Source organism: Amblyraja radiata, chromosome 13 (genome assembly GCF_010909765.2).
Source record: "Amblyraja radiata isolate CabotCenter1 chromosome 13, sAmbRad1.1.pri, whole genome shotgun sequence".
NCBI lineage: Eukaryota > Metazoa > Chordata > Chondrichthyes > Rajiformes > Rajidae > Amblyraja > Amblyraja radiata.
In genome coordinates this window covers 52,533,089-52,545,755 of record NC_045968.1, presented here as the reverse complement: position 1 = coordinate 52,545,755, position 12,667 = coordinate 52,533,089, and the positions used below count along the sequence as shown (strand labels likewise).

The following is a 12,667-nucleotide window of genomic DNA, read 5'->3' as shown; positions in this document are numbered from 1 at the left end:
CCTACCATTCACTGTGTAGGTACTGCCTATGTTAGACTTACCAAACTGCAACACCTCACATTTCTCTGTATTAAATTCCATCAACCATTCCTCATCCCACCTGGCCAATCGATCATTATCCTGCAATTTTTCACAACCATCTTCACTATCTGCAAAACCACCCACTTTTGTATCATTTGCAAATTTGCTAATCTTGTCGTGTTTGTTCTCATCTAAATCATTGATATAGATTTTAAAAAGTAACGGGCCCAGCACCGAACCCTGAGGCACACCACTAGTCACAGGCCTCCAGTCCAAGATGCAACCTTCCACCATCACCCTCTGATTCCTTCAATTAAGCCAATTTTCTATTTATTCAGCTATCTCTCCTTGGACCCCATGTGATCTCACCTTCCAGAGGAGCCTACCATGCGTAGCCTTGTCAAATGCTTTGTTGAAGTCCATATATACAACATCTACAGTTCTGCCCTCATCGACCTTTTTGGTCTCGTCTTCAAAAAACTCGATCAGATTTGTAAGCCGTAAGCTCCCACGTACAAAGCCATGCTGACTATCCATAATCAGCCCTTGACTATCTATATGCCTGTATTTCCTATCTCTCAGAATACACTCTAGTAACTTTCCAACTCCAGTTGTTAAGCTCACTGGCCTATAGTTCCCATTATTTTCCCTGCAACTGTTTTTGAATGAGGCACAACATTTGCTACCCTCCAGTCTTCCGGCACCTCTCCTGTATTTAAAGACGACTCGTATATTTCACCTGGGCTCCAGAAATTTCCTCTTTAGTTTCCCACAATGTCCTCGGATATATCCAATCAGGCCCTGGAGATTTGTCTATCTTCATACACGATAGCAGCTTCAGCAAATCTTCGACCATAACACTGACTGCTCTCAAGACACTTCCATTGACTGCCTCAAGTTCCTCCATCCTACTGTCTTTCTCCTCGGTAAATACAGAGGAGAAATACTCATTAAGGTCTTTGCCCATCTCCTGTGGCTCCACACAGACTTGACTGCTTTGATTCCTGAGAGGTCCCACTCTCTCTCTAGTTACCCTTTTACCTCTTATGTATTTATAAAATCTCTTGTGATTGTCCTTAATGCTACCCGCCAGAGCTATCTCCTGACCCCTTTTTGCCCTTCCGATCTCCTTTTTTACTTTGCTCCTTCATTCCTGGAACTCCTCCAGGGATACACTTGATCCCAGCTGCCTATACCTGTCCCATGCATCCCTCTTATTCTTGACCAATGCCTCAATGTATCTCGTCGGCCAAGCTTCCTTAAGCTTGCCAGCGTTGCCCTTCACTCTCAAAGGGACATGCATATCTTGAGCTTTTGTCAGTACAATTTTAGAACCATCCTACTTGACTGATGTTCCTTTCCCTTGATCGGTATGGCAAATTTACAGTATTTTACAATTTCATTTTTTCTCTCAAATGCTGAAAATGATAAGAACTTAAAAATTGTGGATTTTTAATCATCAGAAGGGAGTAGGTTGCAGACTAATTTGAAATAAGTTTTCAAAATTGCAAAGAGCAGAGCAGCTATGAACAATTAAATGATTAAGCCATTAAAAAAAAGTACATCAGTATTGCAGCCAATGGGACTGGAAAACATCATAGGCATAGAAACATAGAAAATAGGTGCAGGAAGAAGCCATTTGGCCTTTGAGCCTGCACTGCCATTCATTGTGATCATGGCTGATCATCCACAATCAGTAATCTGTGCCTGCCTTCTTGCCATATCCCTTGAATCCACTAGCCCCTAGAGCTCTATCTAACTTTTAAATCCAGTGAATTGGCCTCCACTGCCTTCTGTGGCAGAGAATTCCATAAATTCACAACTCTCTGGGTGAAAACTTTTTTCTCATCTCAATTTTAAATGGCCTCCCCTTTATTCTTAGACTGTGGCCCTGAATCTGGACTCCCCAACATTGGGAACATTTTTCCTGCATCTAGCTTGACCAGTCCTTTTATAATTTTATATGTTTCTATAAAATCCCCTCTCAATCTTCTAAATTCCAGTGAATACAAGCCCAGTCTTTCCAATCTTTCCAATCTTACCTTAAATGACAGTCCCGGGGATTAACCTCATGAACCTCAATAGCAAGGATGTCCTTCCTCCAATTAGGAGACCAAAACTGCACACAATACTCCAAATGTGGTCTCACCAGGGCCCTGTACAACTGCAGAAGAATTTCTTTACTCCTATACTCAAATCCTCTCATTATGAAGTCACCCTGCAACCTCGTAGGATCCTCTTCGCATTTCACACTGCCACCTTGCTTTGTGTCATATGCAAATTTGCGAGTTATGCTTTTAATCCCAACATGTAAATCATGAATATATATTGTAAATAGTTGCAGCCCAAGTACTGAACCTTGCAGCACTCCACTCGCCAGTGCCTGCCATTTTGACAGGGACCCATTTATTTCTACTCTTTGTTTCCCGTCTGCCAACCAATTCTCTATCCATGTCAATACCCTACCCCCAATACCATGTGCTCTATTGTTGCCCACTAATCTCCTGTGTTGAACCTTATCAAAGGCTTTCTGAAAGTCCAGATACAGCACATCCGCTCTCCTTCATCCATTTTACTTGTCACATCCTCAAAAAATTCCAGAAGATTAGTCAAGCAGGATTTCCCCTTCATAAATCCATGCTGACTTGGACCAATCCTTTTACTGCTATCCAAATGCACCATTATTACTTCTTTAATAATTGACCCCAGCATCTTCCCCACCACCAATGTCAGGCTAACTGGTCTAGAATTCCACGTTTTCTGTCTCGCTCCACATGAATTCCACAACCGGAGCCTCTTGGAACCGAGCACTTGCCAATATTAATATGAGTGATTGAAGAGAAGGGACAGAGGTGGGGGTTTATAACTGGGTGTGTGGCAAATACATGGGATTAGGAATCCTATTGTGGCACACAGTCAAAATGCACTGGTGATTCCACATGTTGTTTTTATTTATTTATCTATTTATTTATTTATTTATTTTTAATGTTATTAGAAGCAATGTACATACATCTCAATCATGATATGCAACATAATACATTTCGTGTACAACTTATTTAAAAAAAACTTTAACCAATAATAGAAAAAGAGAAAAGAGAATGAAAAGAATAAGGATAGTGGTGGAGTGCGCAATAGTTGGCGTTAAATGAATGATGATGGTTAAGTAAACTGCGTGCTTGAAAGCGAGAAAAAAATAAAATTAAAAAAGTTTTTTTAATAAATAAATAAATATAAACATTGGCCCTAAAGAGAAGAGGGCCTTGAGAAAATAAAATAAATTAGTAGAGAGTCCAAAGAAGATAGAGCTAAACAAAAAAGAAAGGGAATGTGCCTAATTCATAACGATTCACACCCATCACCTAGTTCTAAAACAATTACTTTCCAGGGTTGTGTTGCACCATATCACATTTGTAACAACTCAATGAAAGGTCACCATATTCTTAAGAATTGTTCGTGTTTTCCTGCTAGAACGAGTCTCATTTCCTCGAGATGTAATATTTCCGACATATTTGGATCCACATTTTGCCAGTTTTTTTGCCGTTATCAAACCATAGTTTAGGAAACATCTTTGAAATATAGTTAGTTCAGAACAGGCTTCCATTGCTCCTAAAATAATCAATTCTGTATTTGGTTCCAGTCTTAAATTAAATATTTTTGAAAAGCTTTCAAAAATTTCCTTCCAAAATTTCTGAAGTTTTGCACAGAAAACAAATGAGTGTGCTATTGTTGCCTCTTGAGTTAAACACTTATCACGGATCCCACGTGTTGTAATCTGCATTTGTTTATAAATGTATTGAACATCATTTCACGATACGATATGATAGAACTTTATTTATCCCAGGAGGAAAATAGATCTGCCAACAGTCATAAAAGCACAAAATACATGAAACATGAAATTAAAGTGACTTGTTAACTATCTTTACTTGTGCAGGTTAAATACAAGAGTAATGCAATCACTTTTAAAATATGAGTCATTTGCTTACTGTTAAGGGCCTGTCCCACTTTGGCGATTTTTCAGTGGTCTGCCGGCGAGTGTCAAGTTCGTGGCACTCGCTGAAAAACTGGGAAATGGAACGGCGAGTGTCAAGAGTGGAACACACACAAACACATCGCAAATGCAGGGGCCAGGGAAAGTGGGGGAGCGCTGTCTGAAATTCACACGGTGCAAAGCCAAGGTGATACAGCCACACACCACGATGAACAGGTTAAGATGGCCAGCACAGTGTACGGTAAGTCCTTTAAAAGAACGGGGAGGTGGGGGGAGGGGAGAAGGGGGGAGATTGGGGGGAAGAAGGGGGAGAAAGAGTGGAGACACTTTTAATAAGCCAGACAACTTTTAATAAGCCAGACATAAACAGCTGTGAAGTTTGGCGGACATTTAACATTACCTATCAGTTTTCCTTGCTTCTGAAAACTCGTGCTTACGTTTTTTTTCCCCAATGAGCCAATGAAAATGCCCGGTCAGCAAAGGAGAATAACTAAAACTACCAACGGCTACCTCGACTACCTACAATTACATGGCGACCCCACTACCACTGCATCTACAACTACAAAAGTATCAATTTTCTCCATGGCAACCAATTTATGGTTGTAGAAATGTTTTCAACATGTTGAAAAATTTGCGCCGACCATACTGAGGCCGCGATTTGTTCCCAGAATGCGGGAACTCCTCGCGACCATGAAGGAGACTCACCAGAGACCACCAGCGAACATGTGGCGACCATGTAGCGATCATGAGGTGAGTGCAGTCTACTGCACTCGCCTAAATAGTCGCCTAAGTGGGGTTGGCCCTTTAAAGTGTGGACTCATGTAGTAACAACTGGTCTACATTATCTGAAATACCTATACTTGTCTTTATTTCGATAGTGTAAATCTAAAACGCAGACCTATTTTGTAATTACTGATAGTACTAGAAAATGATGGCTCATTCCAGAGATCAATCATGCGGCTGTATAAATAGCTTGGATCAAGAGTCGTGGTCTTGATATGACGATCATCAAACACTCTGTCTTCTCCACCTGCTCCTCCTTCAATTTATCCATAATGTTTAAACATTTGTTACGACTCTGAACTTAACTATCAGTTTATTTCTGTTCTTCATCTGCCTTAGGCAGCCTCCTACAATTGAGAGTGACTTGCTTTCATTCAGGTTGTGAGGCAACTGATGAACTCAATGTTCCCTTCAGCTCATGTCAAAGGTGGGGCAGGGGAACTTGACAGAGCTGTGGAGCCAAGCTCTTTACCTCAAAATCCTTCCACGTCGTCTTCCAATTCAGAGTCCCTTTCGTGGAGCAGAATGAGACATGCTCACGCTTCTTCATCCAAAATGTTCACAAAGGACAGCTCATTAATTCCTTGCCGATGGATATATTGAGGATTTGCAGGTCCTTCGAAGCCAAACTGTATATCAGATAGTTTAGTTTTAGTTTAGAGATACAGCATGGAAATAGACCCTTCGGCCCGCCGAGTCTGCGCCAACCAGTGATCCCCATACACTTAGCATTATCCTACGACAATTTACAATCTTTACTTAAGCTAATTAATCTACAAACCTGTACATGTTTGGTGTGTGGGAGCAACCCCACATGGTCACGGGGAGAATGTACAAACTCCATACACATAACTAACTCAGAATCTAACTCAGGTTTCTGGCATTGTCAGGTAGCAACTCTAGCGCTGTGCACCCATGTGGCCATTACACCCACAGTTTTCCTGAACATCCTCTTCTCTATCATGGAGATCTTGGAAGACACGAAGTGGGAGAGTCAGGACCAATCACTGACCCTGTAGGAAATGACTGACCCACCTATTCCTTTGACTTGAATAACACTATCGGATGCCATGGTTACTGGCATGTTGTACTCAGCTCTGTGGCACTGGGTGGGCCCGGAGCTGCTGGAAGTGCACAATGCTATGCTTCTGGCTGGCAGCATGTAAGCTTCACCTACAAGCTGAATGGGGAGAAGAATCGGATCAGGAATTGCTGACCAATCTCAAAGCCAAATGCAGAAACTCTAAAATCCAAAGCTATTGTCATCTGGGTCAAGCCGGCGCTGGGACAAGTGATCCACCCGGGTCAAATCTGTGCTGTACCTGGCAGGTTTAACCGGCATTCTCTAGCTTCTCAGAGATATAATGCCTACATGCAGGTCAGAAGGGTGGATACCTGCCTGGTCAGCTTTGACAAAGAGAAGCCTTTTGACAGTATATCACACAATGATAGACGCATTCTCCAAAGTGGGATTTGGGGAGGGAATCAGGAACTGGGTCCAACTGCTCTACACAGATTCCTGTAGTGCCGTACAAATGAATGAGTGGGAAACAGATAGCTTCCCCATTTGGTCTAGAGTCAGGCATATTTGCCCACTCTCCCCTGTCTTGTTTGTGCGAAGTCTTTGTTGAATCCAACAGGAAGGATGAGAGCATTAGAGTGACATTGCCTGGCAATGGGGCACCCAGATGTAAACCTCCCCATACATGGATGATATTGCCGCCGTCTGCTCAGATCCTGGAATAGCCTGTAAAGCCACAAATTGTGGATGCAATTTTGAATGGACAATAAATGTTATATGGGGTGAAACTGAATAGCTAGGCCTATATCTTTTAGCATTTCTACAGCTGAGGAAAGATCTCACCGAAACATACAAAATGCTCATGGGGGTAGGTAGGAGACGAGAGAGGATAGTTATCCTCTTGTTGATGAGTCAGAAATTAGGAGTCACAGTCTCAGAATAAGTGCTAGGCCATTTAGAATGGAAATTTACTCATGAGGTGAATGGTGAACTTGCATAACGTTCTACCCTGGAGGCTCAATCACTGAGATATTTCAAAGCAGAGATCAATAGATTTCTAAGAAGGAACTGCAGATGCTGGTTTACACTGAAGATAGACACAAAATGGTGGAGTAACTCAGAGGGACAGGCAGCTTCTCCGAATAGAAGGAATGGGTGACGTTTCGCTTCTTCAGACCCAATGGGTGATGTTTCAGGTCGAGACTCTTCTTCAGTCACCCACTACTTCTATCCAGAGATGCTGCCTGTGCCGCTGAGTTACTCCAGCATTTTGTGTCTATCTTCAATAGATTTCTAGATGTTTAGGAATCAATGGATATGGGATAGAGCAGGAAAATGGCATTAAGGTGAATCATGATGTTGAAGAATGTGGAATGTTCAAAGGGCCAAATGCTTCTGACCTGATTAGTCCAAGTTATGTTATCCTGAACTTCTTTATTCATTTATGTTCTGAACATTTTGACACTTACACAGAAAAATCTCAGCATTTCTCAGGAAAATCACACCCAGCGTTTACAGAAATGTCCATTTAGTGTAAATGCCTGATCCTGCATGTGTCAGAATGTGTGCAGCTCAGACCCAGGAGCAGGGTGCGGAGAGGGAAGGGGTAGTTGGCAGGAATGTCTCATGCTTCTTCATCTTCTAGATCAGCCTATAATGAGAGACCTATTCAAAGGCCCAACCAAAGTCCATGTACACAACATTCACCGCTTTACCTTTATCAATTTCTATTGTTATCTCCTCAAAACCTCAATCGTTATTAAGACATAACCTGCTGATTAGGTCATTCTCTTTGAAATGGGAGTATATTCTATCTGTAAAAATTCTCTCTAATAGTTTCGCAATTACTGATGTGTGGCTCACTGACCTATAGTTCCCTGGATTCTCTCCCCTTCTTAAATAATGGAACAACTTTGGCTGCTCTCCAGTCATCTGGGACCTCACCCGTGGCTAGAGAAGTCAAAGATCCTCAGCAGGGCCCCTGCAACCTCCTCTCCTGCCTCTCTAAATAACCTGAAATCGATTCCATCAGGCCTTGAGGACATCCTACTTAATGTTCTTCAAGAGCATCAGCAATACCTCTTTCTTGATCACAAACAGCACCAGCATATTTGTATTCTCCACACTGATCTTGACCTTCTCCTCAGTAAATACAGATGCACATTTAGTGGCTCACCTTCATCCTCCGACTCCAAGCATTGGTTCCCTCCTTCATCCTTGCCTTTTCCTGGGATCACCCTCTTCTTTTAAACATATGGATAAAAAGCCTTGATACCTCATGGCCCCTTTTGGAACTTCTAATCACCTGCTTGAGCTCTTTCCTACTTTATATTTCTCACAAGACCTGTCTGATGCCACTTTCTTTAACTGACCAAGTTTCGTTACTTTTTTGCATATCTTTCATTCATTTGTTCTACATATCTACATCACCATCGATATCTCTCATTTCCCTTTCCCCTGACTGTCAGTCTGAAGAAGGGTCTTGACCCGTAACGTCACCCATTCCTTTGCTTTCTCTGATCTGCAGTTATTCCAGTTTTTATGTCTATTTTCGGTTTAAACCAGCATCTACAGTTCCTTCCTACACGTTTACAGTCTCCTTGGTCATCCATGGTTCACAAACTTGCCATCCTTATCCCTCCACCTTCCTGGAACATTCTGATCCTGCACTTTGATCAGCTGGCTTTTAAATGGCTCCTACATATTATCTGTGGACTTACCAAATAACAACTGCTCCCAATTTACCCTCCTTGGTTCCTGCCTAATGACAGTGTTAATCTGCCTTGCCCAATTATGACCTTCCTCTGACTGCTAGATATGCCCCGATTCAAAACAATCTTAAAACTTAGAGAGTTGAGATAACTAATGTTTAAAGTAAAATAGATCAGGCAGCCTCTGCCTAGATAAAATCAGATTAAAGTTCCTTTTAACTTTTTTTGTATAAGCAAAAAGGGTAGTGTGGGGAAGATGCAATCAAATGGACTGCTCTGTTTTGAACTTCTCTTGTCTTGTTGGTTATATCCATCCAGTTAAATACATTGCATTCTATCATATATCAGATCTGTGCCACACAGGTAGTGGAAAGGTTGTATTGATCGGTCACTCTCAATAGATTACAAAAAAAACTGCAGATAAAAAACCCCACAAAGTGCTGGAGTAACTCAGTGGGTCAGGCAGCATCTCTGGAGAAAATGGATCATATTTCTCTATATTTCTCCTGCCTCCAGCAGTCTCTTGTCTGGACATGTTCATGGAGCTGGTCCTGTCTCTGTCATAAATTGAATACCTTGAACACTCACACAAAATAAATAATTTTCAAAGAGAAATTGTTTATATATCCAGCCCATTCACTCACACATACGTAGAGGATAAAATAATGGGAATGGTGTAAAAGCACAGTTAGCTCGTGAAATCCTTAATTCCACCAAATAAGGAAATAAGATCAGCAGTAGGGACAAATTCGTGTAATTGATTACTCACACAAGGAAATTAATCCCATAAAATAAGCTCCAAAAAAGACAGTGACAGCACAATTGCAGATACAGTAACTTTAAACCCCGCCTCTCTTCAAGGAGTATAAATAATGATCACAGAGAGAAACATCACCTCAAGCAGAACAGGTAGCTGAATCTGGAAATGAAACTGCTTCCTATTCCTTAACTCAAAAGAACATTTCAATGGAGTTGAAGTATTTTGAAAAAAGATACAGAATGTGGCCCTTGTGCCTTCTATTATTTGCCATGGTTCAGCGTTCAAATCAAGACTACAATGGTAAGAATTAGTTAGTTCCAAAATTGTTATTGTTGACTGATGAATATTTCTAATAGTGTGTTTTAAATAATGTTGTAGCAATGTTATTTCACAGGTGATAATCAAAACATCTTTGGAGAGTTAAGAGAGTAAGTTATTATGCCCACTTATGCCAATTATTTTTGAATAATCATTAATTGTATTCATTTGGTCCTTTATTTTAGTGCATCCAATAGGGTGAAGGGATAAATTATAGTAAGCCGGGATAGTTTTTTCCATCAGACCATGTGTTATTTAACTAAAAGCACGTTTTTAATTATGAACCAATGGACTAAATTGTGTCAAAGCTTTGGTTGCCCAATGCCCCATCTATTGAAGCAATGTAAACATAGAAATATAGAAAATAGGTGCAGGAGTAGGCCATTCGGCCCTTCGAGCCTGCACTGCCATTCAATATGATCATGGCTGATCATCCAACTCAGTATCCTGTACCTGCCTTCTCTCCATACTCCCTGATCCCTTTAGCCACAAGGGCCACATCTAACTCCCTCTTAAATATAGCCAATGAACTGGCCTCAACTACTTTCTGTGGCAGAGAATTGCACAGATTCACCACTCTCTGTGTGAAAAATGTTTTCCTCATCTCGGTCCTAAAAGATTTCCCCCTTATCCTTAAACTGTGACCCCTTGTCCTAGACTTCCCCAACATCGGGAACAATCTTCCTGCATCTAGCCTGTCAAACCCCTTAAGAATTTTGTAAGTTTCTATAAGTTCCCCCCTCAAACTTCTAAACTGCAACAAAAGATGCTGTCCCACGGCTGCGACCTAATCCGAGAGTTCTGGCAAGTTTGCCCTGGACTCATACTCGCAGCATGATCGACACGAAGTCCTAGGAGGTCTTTGTAACTCTCCTTCATGCTCGAGAGTAGTCCCCGCGTACTCGAGGCCTCAGCTAGGTCGCAGCGTATTTTTCAACGTTGATAAATGCTCGCGAGTAAAAAAAGGTCGCCATGGAAAAAATGTATACTTTTTTTTACTCGTAGTTTAGTCAATGTAGGTCGACATGTTATTCGTAGGTAATCGAGGGTAGTCAAAGGTAATCGAAGGTAGTCGAAAATAGTCGTCAACATAGTCGAAGGGAGGTCGATGCAGATCGAAGGAGGTTGTCTTCACTCTCCACTATTCGGTGTCCAATTTTCCTGAAGCTAGTCGAGGCTAGTCTTCAACATAGTCGAAGGAAGTCGAAGGAGGTCTTCAACATGACATTTTTTCAAACTTTCCTAAACTCTTCTAAACTCGCCAATTAGGTCACTGCAGTGGGACAGCCCCTTTAGAAACAACGAGCATTTAAACTCCACGAGAATGAAAATGGTGATGAGAAATCAAAGATGTGGGAGCTCTGGTCAACCTTTGATCATTGATTATTCCCACTAAGTGCATTGAATTCCAAGGAGCCAGTTCAGTGAAGAAAGAGGACGAGTAAATCATGAGGGATTGCACATGTGTGTTTTGTACAATGGTGGAGGCAAGTGGGAGGTGTTGGACTTCATGAGGTCAAGAGAGTTGTAAAGAGTGTTTTATTGTCATATGTCCCAGATAGAACAATGAAATTCTTACACTGTAAACTATATGATAAACGAGAGAGAGGGAAAAAAAAGTTCAGTGTCTATATGTACACATACTCACAAGTACACACACATACAGTATATATACATACATATATATATATATACACACATACATACATATATACACACACATACATATATACACATACACACATATATACACATACACACATACTGAAAAAACAAACAATAGTGCAATGATGATAATAATAACAATAATAGTTAATTATAGTTCAGAGTTTATTTGAGGTTGTAGTGTTTAGCAGCCTGATGGGTGTAGAGAAGAAGCTGTTCCTGAACCTGGACATTGCAGTTTTCAGGCTCCTGTACCTTCTTCCTGATGGCAGCGGTGAAATGAATGTGTGACCAGGGTGATGTGGGTCTCTGATGATGTTGGCTGCCTTTTTGAGGCAGAGACTCTGATAAATCCCTTTGATGGTGGGGAGGTTAGAGCCGGTGATGGGCAGTGTTCACAACTTTTTGCAGTCTTTTCCGCTCCTGGACGTTCAAATTGCCAAATCAGGCCATGATGCAACCAGTCAATAAGCTCTGTACTGTACACCTGTCGAAGTTCAAGAGAATCCTCTTTACCCTACCGAATCTCCTCAAGCTTCTCAGGAAGTAGAGACGTTGATGTGCTTTATTTACAATTGCTTCAGAGTGCTGGGTCCAGAAAAGATGTTCGGAAATATGCCGCCCAGGAATTTGAAGTTTTTGACTCTCTCCACAATGTTCCCTCTAATTTTTAGTAACTCATGTGCGCAGTAATCTTGCATTGTGCAATTTTTTATGCTGTTACAAATGTGTGTGCGCAATGAATTCTTGTGCAAATATATGACCTCATGAGCTTTTGGTGTAGCAGTTTTTACTATTTTGTTAAGCCATTCAACTTTAAACCAGCTTGCAGTTCTTTTGCGCTTCACACCCTTTGCATCCTTTGAATTTGACATGGTGAATCAACATTTCTTTCTATAAAAACTCAATAAGCCAGCTACAGAATTTGAAATGGATCTTTGTAAACTGTACAATAAAGTCAATATAATTATGAGATTTTTACAAATGTATCAATTATATACTGTACAATTATTGATTACTACATTTTAGGTAACATTGTAGTGTCTATGACAGACTCTTGAATGCTTTCGTTTTTCAAATGAAACAGTTCTTTATTTTAACTGTAACAAGTCCTCCCCCTCCCTCCTTCCCCTCTCTCCTCCACCTCTCCTCTCCCTCTCTCGTCCACCTCTCCCCCTCTCTCTTCTCCTCCCTCTCCCCTCCCCTACCCCTCTCCCCTCCCCTACCCCTCTCCCAGGGCTGGATTTAGATGAAGAGAGGCCCTATGCTATTTCACTTGTGAGGCCCCCTCCCCCCCAATCCCCCACCCACACGACTAGAGGACCATGACTACACGACAGTGACAGTGTGACACTTTTAGATCCTACTGTATGTTGTCATTAAGGAAAGGCACTTAGAAA

At 41.3% G+C, this 12,667-nt stretch overlaps 1 long non-coding RNA gene across 1 annotated transcript; it reads right to left on the bottom strand.

Annotated features, from left to right (window-relative positions):
* Nucleotides 1-6,938: 6,938 nt before the first annotated feature.
* LOC116980034 lies at nucleotides 6,939-12,245 on the bottom strand. Its single transcript, XR_004413831.1, has 4 exons — nucleotides 12,062-12,245; nucleotides 11,921-11,944; nucleotides 10,505-10,511; nucleotides 6,939-6,949 (listed from the first exon to the last, which is right to left on the bottom strand). It is a non-coding gene; the product is annotated as an uncharacterized LOC116980034 (long non-coding RNA).
* Between the last annotated feature and the right edge of the window lie 422 nt (nucleotides 12,246-12,667).